The sequence below is a fragment of the Vulpes lagopus genome, chromosome 11, assembly GCF_018345385.1.
Source record: "Vulpes lagopus strain Blue_001 chromosome 11, ASM1834538v1, whole genome shotgun sequence".
NCBI lineage: Eukaryota > Metazoa > Chordata > Mammalia > Carnivora > Canidae > Vulpes > Vulpes lagopus.
Genome location: NC_054834.1, coordinates 68,466,074 through 68,480,260, shown reverse-complemented (window position 1 = coordinate 68,480,260; position 14,187 = coordinate 68,466,074). Strand labels below are relative to the sequence as shown.

The 14,187-nt window shown below is 49.7% G+C and overlaps 1 non-coding gene across 1 annotated transcript; it reads left to right on the top strand.

The window, feature by feature from the left end:
• Positions 1-4,649: 4,649 nt before the first annotated feature.
• Positions 4,650-4,756, top strand: LOC121472455. Its single transcript, XR_005982921.1, has one exon. It is a non-coding gene; the product is annotated as a U6 spliceosomal RNA (small nuclear RNA).
• The last annotated feature ends 9,431 nt before the right edge of the window (positions 4,757-14,187 follow it).

The following is a 14,187-nucleotide window of genomic DNA, read 5'->3' as shown; positions in this document are numbered from 1 at the left end:
GAGGGAGAAGCAGTATCCCTGCGGGGAACCTGATGCGGGACTCGATCTCAGGACCCCGGGATCCTGAGCTGATCAGGATGAGCTGAGCTGAAGGCACACACTCAACCACTGAGCCACCCAAGTGCCCAGAACATGTGACTCTTTTTTTTTTTTTAAAGACTTTATTTATTCGTGAGAGACACAGAGAGAGAGAAAGAGAGGCAGAGACATAGACAGAGGAAGAAGCAGGCTCCACGCAGGGAGCCTTATGTGGGACTTGATCCCGGGACACGGGGATCACACCCTGAGCTGAAGGCAGACGCTCAAGCACTGAACCACCTAGGCTTCCCAGAACATGTGACTCTTGATATTGGGATGATGAATTCAAGCCCTATGTAGAGCTTACTTAAAAAAAACAATTTTGGGGATCCTTGGGTGGCTCAGCAGTTTAGCGCCTGCCTTCAGCCCAGGGCATGATCCTGGAGTCCCGGGATCGAGTCCCACGTCGGGCTCCCTGCATGGAGCCTGCTTCTCCCTCTGCCTGTATCTCTGCCTCTCTCTCTCATGAATAAATAAAGAAAATCTTAAAATAAAAAAACAATTTTTAAAAACAATAAGCTAAAATAAAATAAAATAGAATAAAATAAAAAAAGTTTCTAACCAAAATCAAATTTGGAAGTGCTGGTCTGATCACACCCATCCTTCCTGTTTTACAGGTGGGTAAACGAGGCCCAGAGAAGTAGAAGCACTTGCTCAAGAGCACAGAATGAATGAGCAACAAGCCCAAGGACTATTCCCTGATGTTCAGCCCACTCTTCCTGACTTGGGCAGAGCTTTGCATCATTTCATCTGTGACCAGGTGGCCAAGCACCTGGACGTCCTGAAGCTCATGGAAAAGCTCCAGGGATCATGGAGCTTTAATCCCATCATGTGAATCAGGAATCATTTTAGCTGCGGAAGATATGACTCCCCAGATGCACGCAGTAAAAATCACGATGCTGAGCACAAGTGCTCAGGGGAAAATCCCGACACAGAACACTAACCTGCCTTTGAGTTTTTCAGTTGATATTATTGTCTGAGGTGCTTCTAGCAAACCTCTAGACAAGGTTTAGAACAGGCACCAAAGGTTTAGAAAAATTTATGGGGGCAAAACTGAAAAGGGAACTAATTCTGTCCATTAGTTTCATGGTGTCTGTTTATGTGTGTGAATATGAAAAAGATTAAGAGAATTATTTCTCATATACTTTGATGCTGAAACAAATGCCTCCAACCAATGGGGTCTTGGGGGGGGGGGGAAGAACCATTGTTTTTCATCCTATAAAAATAAATTTTTATTTGTTCTCTGATTACAAAAATAATAGGTACACCCAAAGAAGTAGAACACTATAGAAATATGCACAACTTAGAGAGGGAAGGTGTTTCAATATTGTTCTCCCCCCAAGCAGACTCAGTTAATACTGACTTGTTTTCAGACTTACTAAGTGAGTGCCAGGCACTGGGAGGGCAACAGTGAACAAACACAGATATCATCTGTGATCATCCGGGACTCATAGTTGAGTGCAGAAGAGATGAAATCATCACACAACTGTAAAAATTCAATTGTGTTTTGCATTTAAAAGGAGACATACGAAGGCACGAAATTGGGAAAGAGACCTTGATGAGAAGGCTTGGGAAAGCTTTGTAGAAGGAGTCACAGTGGAGTCTGGGACCTGTTAAGTATGCGAAGATAGGAGAAAAGAGTGATCAAGGAAGAAGAAATGTCTATGCAAAGGCCCTGTGGCAGGAGGGAGAAAAATCAGTGTTGTCAGAGTGACTGGTTCATGGAGAGGCAGCAGAGGCATCTGGGGAGGGGGGGTCTGTGAAGATCATGGCAGAGACTTTGTCCTAACAATAAAGGAAGCCATACTCTTTTAAATAAAATTGAGTATGACCAAATTTGCACCTGCTATCAATTATTTCTCATCGTGTCTTGGTGCATGTGTGCATCCACTCGTGTTTTGGCAGGGTGACTTGTGGAAGCGAAATATTTTACTGGCTCAGGTGGACAGCTTGATCTAGGGCCTCAAACAGCAGCCCCAGTTTCTCTCCATCTCTCAGCCTTGTCCTCTGTCCCGCTGGCCATTTCCGGGCACCTACAGCCCCAGGTACTTACACACCCTCTTCCCACCTGCATCAGTGTGAAAAACAGGGCCTGCGGGTGGGTACCAACCCCTGAGCCAATCACCCATTAGAGGAATGCGATGCTCTGGTCAGGCCCAAGTCACGTGTCCCGGGGGGCGGGGCTCGGAAGCAAGTGTGCAGAGGAGCACCCAGCCCGGCAAGGACCGCATCCCTGTGATCAAAGTCGGAGGAGGGTTATTTCTGGGATTAGGGGGTAGGATTGACTGAGGGGGCACAGGGCATCTTCCGGGAGAGCTGGAAATGTTCTATATCTTGACTTGGGGGTATCTACACGGGCGTGTATGTACCCAAGCACCTGTTGAATTGACACTTGAAGATGTACACACTTCACTGTAAGGTATCCCGACATTTTATGTATTTTATTTTTAAAAAGATTTTATTTATTTGAGAGAGAGTGAGCGTGTGCGAGAGCATGAGCGGGAGAAGAGGCAGAGAGACAGAGAGAGAGAGAGAGGGAGAAGCAGACTTCCCGCTGATCAGGGAGCCTGATGTGGGGCTCGATCTGGAAATTCTGGGATCACGACCTGAGCCGAAGGCAGACGCTTCACCGACTGGGCCACCCAGGCGCCCCATATCCCAAGATTTTAAAAGTACCCGGTGGAGCACGTGGAAGAGGGTGTTCCCGGAGAGAAAAACAGGACACTGTTACCAAAAGAAGGGTGAACGGACGTTCCCTATATCAATATATACGTATGTACAGATAACACACAGATGACTTTTAACATAGTGTGGACACCACAGTACCCCCTCTTATGTCATAGTTTTTGTTTGATGAATCTAGGGGGTCTTCCTACGATGACTACCACTTTATGCCATAGATTTCATTTCAGAAGACCTTTATTAGGCAGATGAGCTTAGCTCTTCAGCACTGCTTGCAGGAAGGGGCACCCCAGAATCTTGCTGGGGACTAGCGCCCTGAAACAACCCATTGCCTGCAGAGGGCTGGCACTTGCATGGTGGAAGACCTTAGGCTTTGCTTGCAAGTTGGCTTTGGCCCCCCCAGAACTGGGCCCTTTTCTCTCCTCTGGGAGTGCTTCTCCCCTTGGACTCTCCTCTTTTGCCTCTCTCCAGTGTGCCCTGCTAAAGGGAGTACATTCTCGCTCATGCTAGGTTGGAAATGACTGGTAGCTTCTAGAGTGCCTCTTTGTGCAGCAAGACACCTGGTTTTCTCTTTACAGCTAGAACAGTGATACTGCTAAAAGAGGCTCTCCCAAAATACAGGGGAATGGTTGGAAATAGGACTCTGGCTCCAGGTACCGGGACTGAAGTCTCATCCTACTGTTGGCTACCTGTGGTCCCTTGGGCATCTTATGACCTCGCTGCACCTTGCTTTCTCCTCTTCTCTGGAGAGGATAGCAGCAGAGAGGGTTAGAGTGCCTGACACACAGTAGGAGCTTTATACATGTTGGTTGCTATAGGATGGTGCTGCCAGCCGCCCTTGGGAGTGCGTGGGAAGTAGAAGGGGGTGTTCCCAGCTGGGGACAGAGGGGTCCCCTCTCCTCTGGTTTTGGCCCACCTTGGTGTCCTCTTTTTCAATCCTCTGTCTGGTTTCCTCTGCTTTTATTCTTTCTTCCCAGGGCATCTTTTCCTTGCAAGGAAGGGACAGCTTTGGGCTTTCCCGGGGAGGCTGCAGGAGGCTGTCCTAGGGTGATGGCTTGAGGGCCTGAGCTCAGGAGTACCTGAGGAGAGATGCCCCAGGTGTCCCCTCTGTTACCCTGTGGCCGGCCAGCTGTCCCCACTTCTGTTTCTGTTCTTCTGACTCAGGAGGCCCCCTGCCTGTCAGCATAACTGGTGAAGAGAACTCAGGCCTTGAAATCAGAGAGATGTGAGTTCAGACGGGGAAGGAAGGTGCTTTGCTTCTGAGGGGCTCTGTTTCCTTGGTGGGGAGAGGAGGCCCACACCGTGCCCGGCAGGGTTGGGAGCGTTAAATGAGGTCACGTCTATGTGGCCGGCACACGTAGGCCTTCACGTTTAGTGTGGGCTTGGTCTTTCTCTTCAGCCTGACTGATGAGATTTACTTGGCGGCCATGTTTGGGGTGTGTGGTCCAATTCACTGGGAGACAAGGTAGGGGGCGTATCCGTTTGCTTGGGCTTTCAAACCAGACACCAGGGCTAGGTAGCTTAAACAACAGAAATTAGTTTTCTCACGATTTTGGCAGGGTGGGTTTCTTCTGATCTCTCCGTGGCTTGCAGACGGCCGTCTTCACACATGGTCTTCCCTCTGTGCTTGTCTGCGTCCTGCCTGCCTCATGTAAGGCCCACCCAGTAGGGCCTCGTGTTACCTTGCCTGTCCCCTGAAAGACAGGTCTCCACATACAGTCACATTCTGATGTATGGGGGTTAGGACTTCAACAGATGACTTTTGCAGAGACGTAGTACTGCCCACTACGGAGACCTTGGACCAAAACAGCTCAGCTGTCCCTCCCTCAGCATCCTGTCTCCTTGCTCTAGGCCTTGGAGGGTTTTGAGCTTCCAGAGTTCCCTCTCTTGTGCTCGCTTGGGCAGCGCACACACTAAAATTGGAAAGACACAGAGGAGATTGGCATGGCCCCTGCATAGGGATGACATGCAAATTCATGAAGTTTTCCATATTTAAAGACGAATTTCCCTCTCCAAGTAGGCTTATCGCTAGGGCAGAGGCTCCTCTTACTGGCTAGCTTGTAGGTAAGAGCAGAGCTTAGCCAAAGCCACTGGGATGGGCAGCAGGGAGGACGGCGACCCAGGAAGGAAGGTCACCGGCCGGGGCAGGTGCCTGGCCGTTGCAGAAGCCACCCATGCTCCTGGGGTGGTAGCAGCACCTGGGCTGGTCCTGGGCTGATCCCGGGCCCAGCCATTTCCTATAGGGTCTCTGTAAACCTGACTCTGCCACGTTGCAGGCTTCCAGATGCCAGTCCATTCCCCACTTGCTAGGCTGCCAGGCCTGGGTGTGGGGCATCGGGGAGGAGATGGGCAGACCGTATTTAGTGAGACGGGCAGACTGGCAGTCATCCCCACGGAGCAGGGTGGGATGGCATGAGTTTGAAGCTAATCTCATTAGCAGCCACATCCTGCATCTCCCGAGGCTCTTCCCCGCCCCCGCGGCCCACAGCTCAATGCCCACTCCTGGGCAGAAGGCAGACGAAGCATGAGCACGGCCCAGGATTGGCACCGATCTCTGGACCTCAGAGACGCTGCCATGGCCATTCTTGCCATCCAGGACAGGTCCTGCAACTGACTCACTCTGTGCCGAGGGCAAGAAATTTGAGTCTCTGTGAAACCATTTCCTCTGGATGTGCAATGGGCCATACTACAGGATCCCATGACTAAAAAGGCCTCCCAGTCTCTATGGTGATTTCTGTGCTAGGAACACATGTGTGCCAGCTTATGCTTCAGCTGAAGCACATAGTGCTTATTGCATGAGATGGGGCCTGGGGGTGAGGGTCAGGGCCAGGTGGAAACACTTCAGAGATTATTAGAATACTCTGGAACAGGAGGATTGACCAATACTCTTTGGGACAGAGGATACGGGGAGACAAGGCTACCCACCTGTGGGATTTGCAGCTCTCTGTTTTGTGTGGGAGCTGAAAAACTTAGGAATTTGCCCAGAGGTCTAATCATAGAATTTTAATCTACATTGATGCACATACACATCAAGATTTCCTTTTGAATGAAGTCGTGTATAAAAGAAAGTGCACAACCTCTTTTGATCATCAAATAAAAGGAACAGAGCGATGCATCATGCTTTCCTTTTTACCTTGGCCACCAGGAAGCTCTGGGTAAGATCTAGGCCAGTTGCTATACCTTCTGGATCTCTGGTTTCTGACACAATTTCCCCCTCCTTTCTCTTAGTTCATATTTGTTACTTAAATTATGCACAAGCATTAAAATGAAAGGGGATATGACATATGCATGATTACTTGGTATGGAATTTGGCATACGGTAAGTATTGAGGTGTGTTTGTCTATGCGCGAGAGTCATACTTCTGACATTTATACGTAGGGACACAGAATGCCAACTTTCATGATCTGTAATCTTATTTTTAAAAAAAAGATTTTATTTATTTATTCATGAGAGACACAGAGAGACAGAGGCAGAGACACAGGCAGAGGGAGAAGCAGGCTCCATGCAGGGAGCCCGATGCGGAACTCGATCTCGGGACCCTGGCATCACGCCCTGAGCCGAAGGCAGATGCTCAACCACTGAGCCCCCAGGTGCCCATTCTGTAATATGATTTTATTTAACAGCCCTTACTCTGTGCCAAGTGCTGCTGACGTGCTTTCCAAATATCAATTCAGGTGATCTTCAGGACAACTCTGGGAGATGCATACTGGTAGCAGCCCCATTTTGCAGATGAGGAGACCGAAGGAGGTGAAAATGAGGCCACTCACCCAGAGTCACATGGTTATAACATGGCAAGCCAGGATCTGAATCCAGAGCCTACGCACCAGGTCTGTGCTTTGGGACTTTGCCACACTATTGGAGCCACCAGCCACATGTGGCTACCGAGCACCTGGCACGTGGCTTGTGTGACTGAGGAACTGAGTTAAATCAACTTTAAAATTTTGTGTGGCGACTGACGGCTGTGGAGGACAGTGCAGCTGTCGAGCATCACGCTTTGCTGCCTCTCCCCCATCCCTGATGTCGGCTTGGGAGGCAAAATTTGGGGCAGCGGAGTGGAGTTGAGTCTGCTGTAGGACTCAAATGCCTGAACTCCTCCCCCCCCTTCTCTCCCTCGGTTTCCTTCTTTTTAATCATCATAGGTAATACTTTCTGAGCACTTGTGATTCTCACTTAATTCTCCCCCAAATCCTTGGATGTAGCTACTAAGAAACCTGTTTAACAGAAGAGAGGACTGGCTCTCAGAGAAATTAAGTGTCTTGTGCAGAATCGTGAAGCCGGTAAAGTGGCCGAGCCAGAATTTGCACCAAAGTCTAAATGTTTGTAAAGCAAATTTTTCTTTTTCTTTTCTTTCTTTCTTTCTTTCTTTCTTTCTTTCTTTCTTTCTTTCTTTCTTTCTTTCTTTCTTTCTTTCTTTCTTTCTTTCTTTCTTTCTCTTTCTTTCTTTTCCTTCCTTCCTTCCTTCCTTCCTTCCCTTCCTTCCTTTTTCTTTCTTTCTTTCTTTCTTTCTTTCTTTCTTTCTTTCTTTCTTTCTTTCTTTCTTTCTTTCTCTTTCTCTTTCTCTTTCTTTCTTCCTTCCTTCCTTTCTTTCTTTCTTTCCTTCTCTACCTTTTTTATTTTTTGTTTTCAAAGTGTGTTTATTTAGGGGAAAAAGTGATTATAGAAAAATACTTGAAATAATTTGCCAGTGAGGTTGCAGATTCTAACAATAACCCACATTTTAGGTTTTTAAGTGTGCGGTTTCATAATTTAAACAAATCGAAAACTTTTTTAAACAAATTATATCAAAGAGCTCTCAATATACTCTCTACCTTTCTTAAAAAGTAAAATGTGTTCCCTTCCAACTCCATAGGTCACATGCCTATCAGTTTCCTCCAAAGGAGAGTTTCTGTTGTTATCTAATGTCAGCATTTCCAAAGGAAGGAGAGAGGAAGACAGAGGTGGTGAGCAGAGGCGGGTGAAGTGTTGGGTCAGCACAGGCGCAGAACAGCTGGTGGGGACATCATGCATCAGGGGGAGGGCCTGGCGGGGCTCAAGAGACAGCCAGAGAGCCACGTCTCTCTAGGTGGTGCCCTGGAGAGCCCAGGACCAACCCCACCTCCACCCAGGGAGCTCTGCACTCTGGGAGAAGAGTCAGAAAGGGACACCTTAGTTTCCTCATCTGTTCAATGGGGACGAGGAGGATTAACTAGGAGGGTGTCTGAGAACACTCCTGGCAGATGGAACAGTACTTGCCTTTCCCGCCCCAGAGCTGGTCTCTGGGGTAGGAGCTCCCGGGAGACCTCGCAGGGGAGAAGCAGCACGGTGCTGTCTTCACTGTGGGCGAAGGGGAGGACACCAGCTTGTTAGCTGAGGGGTCGGGGTGGGCGGCGGGGGCTGCTGCGCATGGCTGTCGGCTGAGATCACTCCCTCCTCTCTTCCAGCTGCCTGGGGATATTATGAAGTTGCAGAGACAGGAGAGGAAGCTCAAGCTTGGGGGCCTCTTTGGGGGGCTAGGGAGGGGAGCAGAGAAGGAGACGCTAATGAAAAAAACATTCCTCGTTCAAGGTGACTGAAAGGTTTCGAGGCTGCTTGGGTCAGGGTCTGGCTGTGGCTAAAAACAAGTCCCCCAGATGGGAAGGAGCCAGGCCTGGGACAGCTGCTGAGGGGGAGGCTGGTGTTGGCCCAGCTGACTGACCCTCTTAGGGCGGCTGACCTCCGAAGACCCCTGACTCTGAGGACAGACACCTGAGATGGGGCAGCTGTGAGGTCCTGGGCCAGAACATCTGGATGCACTAGGCTCGTCCTGCCTGTGGTCTTCCCCACCCCGCCTTACCGCCTGTATCTGGGCTATCTTTGGGCACCGGGAGGTAGAGGTGCTGCTGAAAAGTTTGCAGCCTGACCCAGAGATGACCCAGGCTGGGCCCGGCCTGAGAAACAGGAGAGCCTGTCAAGATGGGAAGCCCAAGATGGGTTTCTTGGGGGCAACTCCTAACTCAACTCCTGACTTGGCCTCTAGATAATTTCTAGGCCAGCAGAGAGTGTGCGACTTCTGACCAGCGTCTGAATAAAGGCCACTCTCATTAGAGAAAACCAGCTTTCCCAGACGAAGCTGGTCCTTGAAAATGGCCCGTGGGGTAGGCATTCTCATCTCACAGCTGGGGAGCTGAGGTTCAGAGAGGGGAGGACCTCCAACTAGCCAGCTGAGTGAGGGGCAGGGCTGGGACCAGATTTCAGATGCCAGGGTAATCAGGAGCCCTTTGCGATGTCGGCCGCTTCTCCCCCACTTTCTTCTGGTTGCTGCAAAAGCTCCAGAAGGCTCAGAGACCTCGAGAGAGAGCCCCAGCCTGCCTGGAGTGCAGTGTGCTGGGGCAGAGCAGAGGGGCGAGAAGTGCATGTGTTTTGTCCTCAGGCCACTTTGACAGAAGGCAAAGGTCCTATTGCTTAGAACGAAGGCCCAGGGGACACCGAAGGAGTAGATCAAAGCTGCGTGGAACCAAAAATAGGCCCCTCATCGTGTGCTGGGACCCCTGTTCCTTCCTCTAAGCCTGATTTCATCAGGACTGGCCTTGATCCCTCTAGACTGAAAGGGGGGCCCCCTGCAGTGTGTTTTAGTATCACACAGAACACACTTCATTGGGAGTGAAGCTCTGGTTGGCTGCGTAATTGCCTCTTTCACCCCTGTAGGCCCCGCTAGGATGGGGACCCCGCCACCCCTTTTCTGACTACCTCAGCATTTGTCAGAGCCCAGTTGCTTGAGAAAGTTGCAGAAGATGCCCATGGCTCTGAGCTGGTCCAGTGGGGATGCCCGGCCTCCAGAAGTCCCCCTGTTGGGCATCTGAAAGCCAGATGGCATCTTAACTCTTCTCAGACTGGTAAACCATCATGTCTGGAAGAAACCCCGGAGGTCATCTCATGCAACTCCCTTCTGGTACAAGTGGGTAAACTGAGGCACAGAGCAGGAGAGGCACTTCCCTAGCGACAACTGGAGTGGAGCTCCTGACCCTGACTGGAGAGCCTTCTGGGAGTCCACACTGCTTTTCTGGAGAAGGGCCCATGTGGATGGAGCAGGATGTGGCTAGACTGAGGCCTGCTCGCATGTTCTGAAAGGAGGGAGCCCCTGGAATATTCAGAATATGCCCAGTGAGGTGACTTGCCCAGGTCACACGGGCCCAGGAAGTGGAAAGGGACAGGCCAGGCCATAAACTCATGTCTCTCCTTGACCCTATGCTTCTCTGGAAAATAGTTAGCTAAGGAGTGCTTATAAAAAATCCTAACTGCCCATTTGCATTCATTTTTGCCCACTTCAGACACTCTGTATCATCCCTTCTTCTTTTTCTGTTTTAAATTGAAGTTGTAGATCCCCAGAACCCCCCAAAAGAAAAACAAAACCGAAAATAGCCCTCTGAGTCCAGAAAGATATGATGGGCTGGGACACCAGCCTCTCGGCATCTTCTAAAGTAAGGACTCCCGTATTTCTGTTCAGAAGCAGAACGGCTTTCTTTCTTTCTTTCTTTTTTTTTGTCTTAGACAATGTGGTTCTAATATATATCAACAGAGCCAAAGAAAAGCCTTTTTTTTCTTTCTTTCTTTCTTTTTCTTTTTCTTTTTTTTTTTTTTAAAGAAGTTAACTTCATTTCAAGAACTTGTGTGTTTCTCATTAGTAACGCTGTCTTTTGAAATCCAGCCCAGGGAGGCGATTCCAGTTGAAATCAAAACTGATACGCAAGGGTTTGACTCAAACGCTTCTCTTTCCCTCGCTCGCTGCCTGCTGGTGCCATTGGCTGCAGGGAGGGGGACAGAGCAGGACCAGAGGCCGGATCTCTGCTCCCCAGCCCCTGGTCCCAGGCCACTGTGACTGTGGGGTAGCCAGGGAGCTGGGAGGCAGGGGGTCTTTGGACCTGGTGTGTGCTTCTCACCTGATGCGGGGAGTTGTGGTGAGACCTTGAGGCCTGGAAGGAGAGAAATCAAGCCCCCCGGGCCTGGCGACCTGGACCCCAGGACCTTACAGAGGGCACAGGGCTGCAGCCATGGCCAGGGCCACGAGCTGAGTAAGTGTTACGTGATAGGGCATGATCGAGTCATCCCAGGAGGAGCCATGCTGCTCTCCGAATTGTAGATTTTTCAACTTGTTCTAAGTGGAAAGCCCCACTTTTTACTTTTTTGAGCCAGTTTCGGCATTTCTCCTCTGTGAGACCAGGCCTTCTGGAGAACATTAGAAAAACAACAAAATCTTGCCATGGTCAGCCAAGGAGCTGCTCATCCTTCCTGCTAGTGGAGGCCACTTTCTCTAGGCATGTCAGTTCTGGATGGATGAGGAAGGCAAAGGGCATTCTCTTCTTGCCTTTCTCTGCTCTTCTGTCCACTGACCCTCTAAAGAGGGATTTTTTTTCCTTGATAAAAATAACACCTTGTTCTTAGGAGGTGGGCCCCTTCCTAAGGCCCCCCTGACCCAACCCCCTCATCAAGATTTCCCCATCCTTCAAAACCTAGCAATGTCCTTCCTTCCATGGGGAGCCTTTCTCTATCCAGTACTGGTGATAACTCCAGTCTTGGGGTTCAGGCTGAGCCACTCCATTTATCATTAATGGAGTGATTTTTTTTTATGATCAAAGTGTTCCTTCTTGCTTATATTATTTAACTTTCTGGACATCCAGACATTTCTGTCTTGTCCCCTTATTTAGACAGTCTGACTTTCTTGGGGACTGAGACTTTGGCAACACTGTAGCCCTACAGAGTTTAGTAAATAATAGCAGTAATAATTAAAATAACTATTAACCCTGTTTTTTTTCCTACATCAACCTATGTTCTTACTGGTCCCTTTAACAGCCACTCCCTTAGAAAAGTAAAAAAAAAAAAAAAAAAAAATTCTGAGGGATGAAAAGAATAATTATTGCACCACTTTCTCTGTGGGACCCCTTCCAGTTCTAAGTGCTGTGAAGCTGTGTTTGGTTGGGCAGCCACCATGTGCTTGGGCTGCTCATTGCCTTGTTTGAAGACTTTGTGGGTTTGTTGATAAACTCTTCGGTTCTCTGTGAATGAGACTAAGGCACCATGGTTTCCCCACGCCCCCCTTCCCAGATTAGGTTTGGGGAAACAAAGCAATGTGTCGTGGAGGAGAGTGGTTCACCTCCCAGCCCTGTCCCACACCTGCATTGGGCCTGCCGAGCCTCAGTTTCCTCATCCATGAAATGGGAATCATTATGGTGCCTTCCTTGCATAGTTATGGTCTAGATGAAGTGAGGCCTCAGTAACATTGCACTTGCTACCATTTGTTGACCTTCGCTGGGCCAGGCGTTGGGCCGAGCGCTTGGCCCAGAAGTCTAGAAGCTCAAACATCAGGACATTCCAGCTATTCTATGGCTGTTGCATCAGCTACACCTCTCTTTGGGTTGGCTCCCTCTGTGATCCACTCTGTACTTCCCCTTTGCAGCCACCACCCCCATTTGTATCTACTGTGTGTCATGTGAGTAGTTGACATAATTTTCCCCAATAGAAGCTCCCAGAGAGCCAGGGCATTGTCTGTTTTCACTCCCTACCCATGACCAGGGCCTACCTAGAGACTTAATAAACATTAGTTTCCATCTCCCTTGGGTCCCTTTTCTGAGTTAAATCAGTACTTCCCTTGTTTCCCTGAAAACCTTGTATCAAGGACTGTCAACCAAGGCCACTGGATGGGGACTTCATGTCCATATCATGGTCTGAGCCATGCAGGGATGTTCTTTCCTGATTGCAACCTGCAAGATTTGTGAGCCCTTCCTCCTGCTGAGGACTTGGCATCTGATGGCCACCCCACATCTCCATCTGATCCATTCTAGTCTTCCTTCAGGGAAGGAAGGTTTCAATGCCACTTCCTCTGAGAAGCCTTTCTTGATTCTCTATGACGGATGTAGAGAAATGAAAATAGCACCGGTGATGTCTCATTCATTGGTTGGTGGTTCCCCAGGGACTCATTGAAGTTTTGACTTCCCAGGGGCCCAGTACAGAGACAGTGACAGTGACCAGTAAGTGCTGATTGAATCAATCCTGTCAAAGCAAAACCAGACCAAGTCACTCCCACACTGCCCAGAAAATGTTAGCACACACCCTTGTGATTTACACAGTTAATTTCTTTCTTAATTCATTCAAAGAAAATTTTGTTGAACACCCATTGTTGGTTGCTATGCCTCAAGCTGGTGCCTGGGAGCCGGTGGTAAATTGGACAGATTCATTTCTGTGTCCCAGCTACCTCGGAGCTTCCTGTCCAGGTCAGTGGATTCATGGGCAAGGTCAAAATAAAACCAGGGAGTTGGAGGGAAATCACCAGCCCCAAGCTAACCATGCATCTGCAAAGCAGAGGATGAAAAATGGGTGCATGGGTCCAAGCTTCCTCCTGTGGCTCCAGCACCTGAGGACCAGGGGAGCAGACAGGCAGGGACAGGACAGTCCAGCTCCCCAGGCAGGGCTGACCCTCTGAACTCAGGGCAAGGGGGACTGTGTCCACCCAGAACCAGCTGGGGCCGCCCACCGCTGAAAGGTCCTAATTAGCTCATTTCCCCAGCCCCGTGGGCTGCGAGCAAGTTCCCTTCACCTTTTGCCCTGCCCCATCTCACTCAATTTAGCAGTTCAAGGTTCACTGTGGTGTCAGGGTGGGGACAGAGAACATGTCCCCCACTCCCATGCCATTAAATAAAACCATCCCTTTGTGGCTGGCTCCACCCTGAAGACTTTGGAAGCCTTCCCTCCCCAGCCTGGTTCTGGTGTCTACATTGAGGACAGAGCCTGTGGGTCCAGAGCCCTAGCTTCAAACATTGTCAAATGGCAGAGACATTGGCTGTGTGATCCCAAGCAAGTGGCTCACTCTCTCTGACCCTCAGTCTCTTCAATTATGAAGACACTAACACTTGTTTCACCTGGTGGCTGTGAGGATGCAATGGGATAAGGCCTGGGAGTCAAGAGGCGCAGGGCTCAGATATAACCTTCAATTTTGGCCCCTAGACTCTGCCCAACTTTCCCAGATGGTAAGCCCTGTGGGGGCAGGTGCAGGTGCAGTGTCTACTCTGCTCACTGCTGTATTTCCAGCATCTTATTGAGGTCGTGGCTGGAGGAGGAGCTTTCTCATTCTCTTCTTTAGTCAGTTAGTACATATTAAAGGCTTCTGATGTGCCAGGCCCTGGGCCTGGGGAATATCTGGTGACAGAATGGATATTTTCTTCCTCCTCCCACCCCTTCTGCAGGGCTGAGCCCTGGTGAAAAGGGGCCTCCACCAAGCAGGTAAGACCACTGGATGGAGAATGAGACATGGGGTCAGGAGGCTAGGAAAGAGTCAGAGCTCTGAATCCTGGTAGCCCGCCTCTCTTAGGAAATGGGGATCAGTTCTTCCTTCCTTGGCCCCACCCCACCCATGACCAAGATCCCAACCCCAGAGGTTCCCAACCAAGGCCTGGGACTGGAGGAAGTCTGGAAAACCAC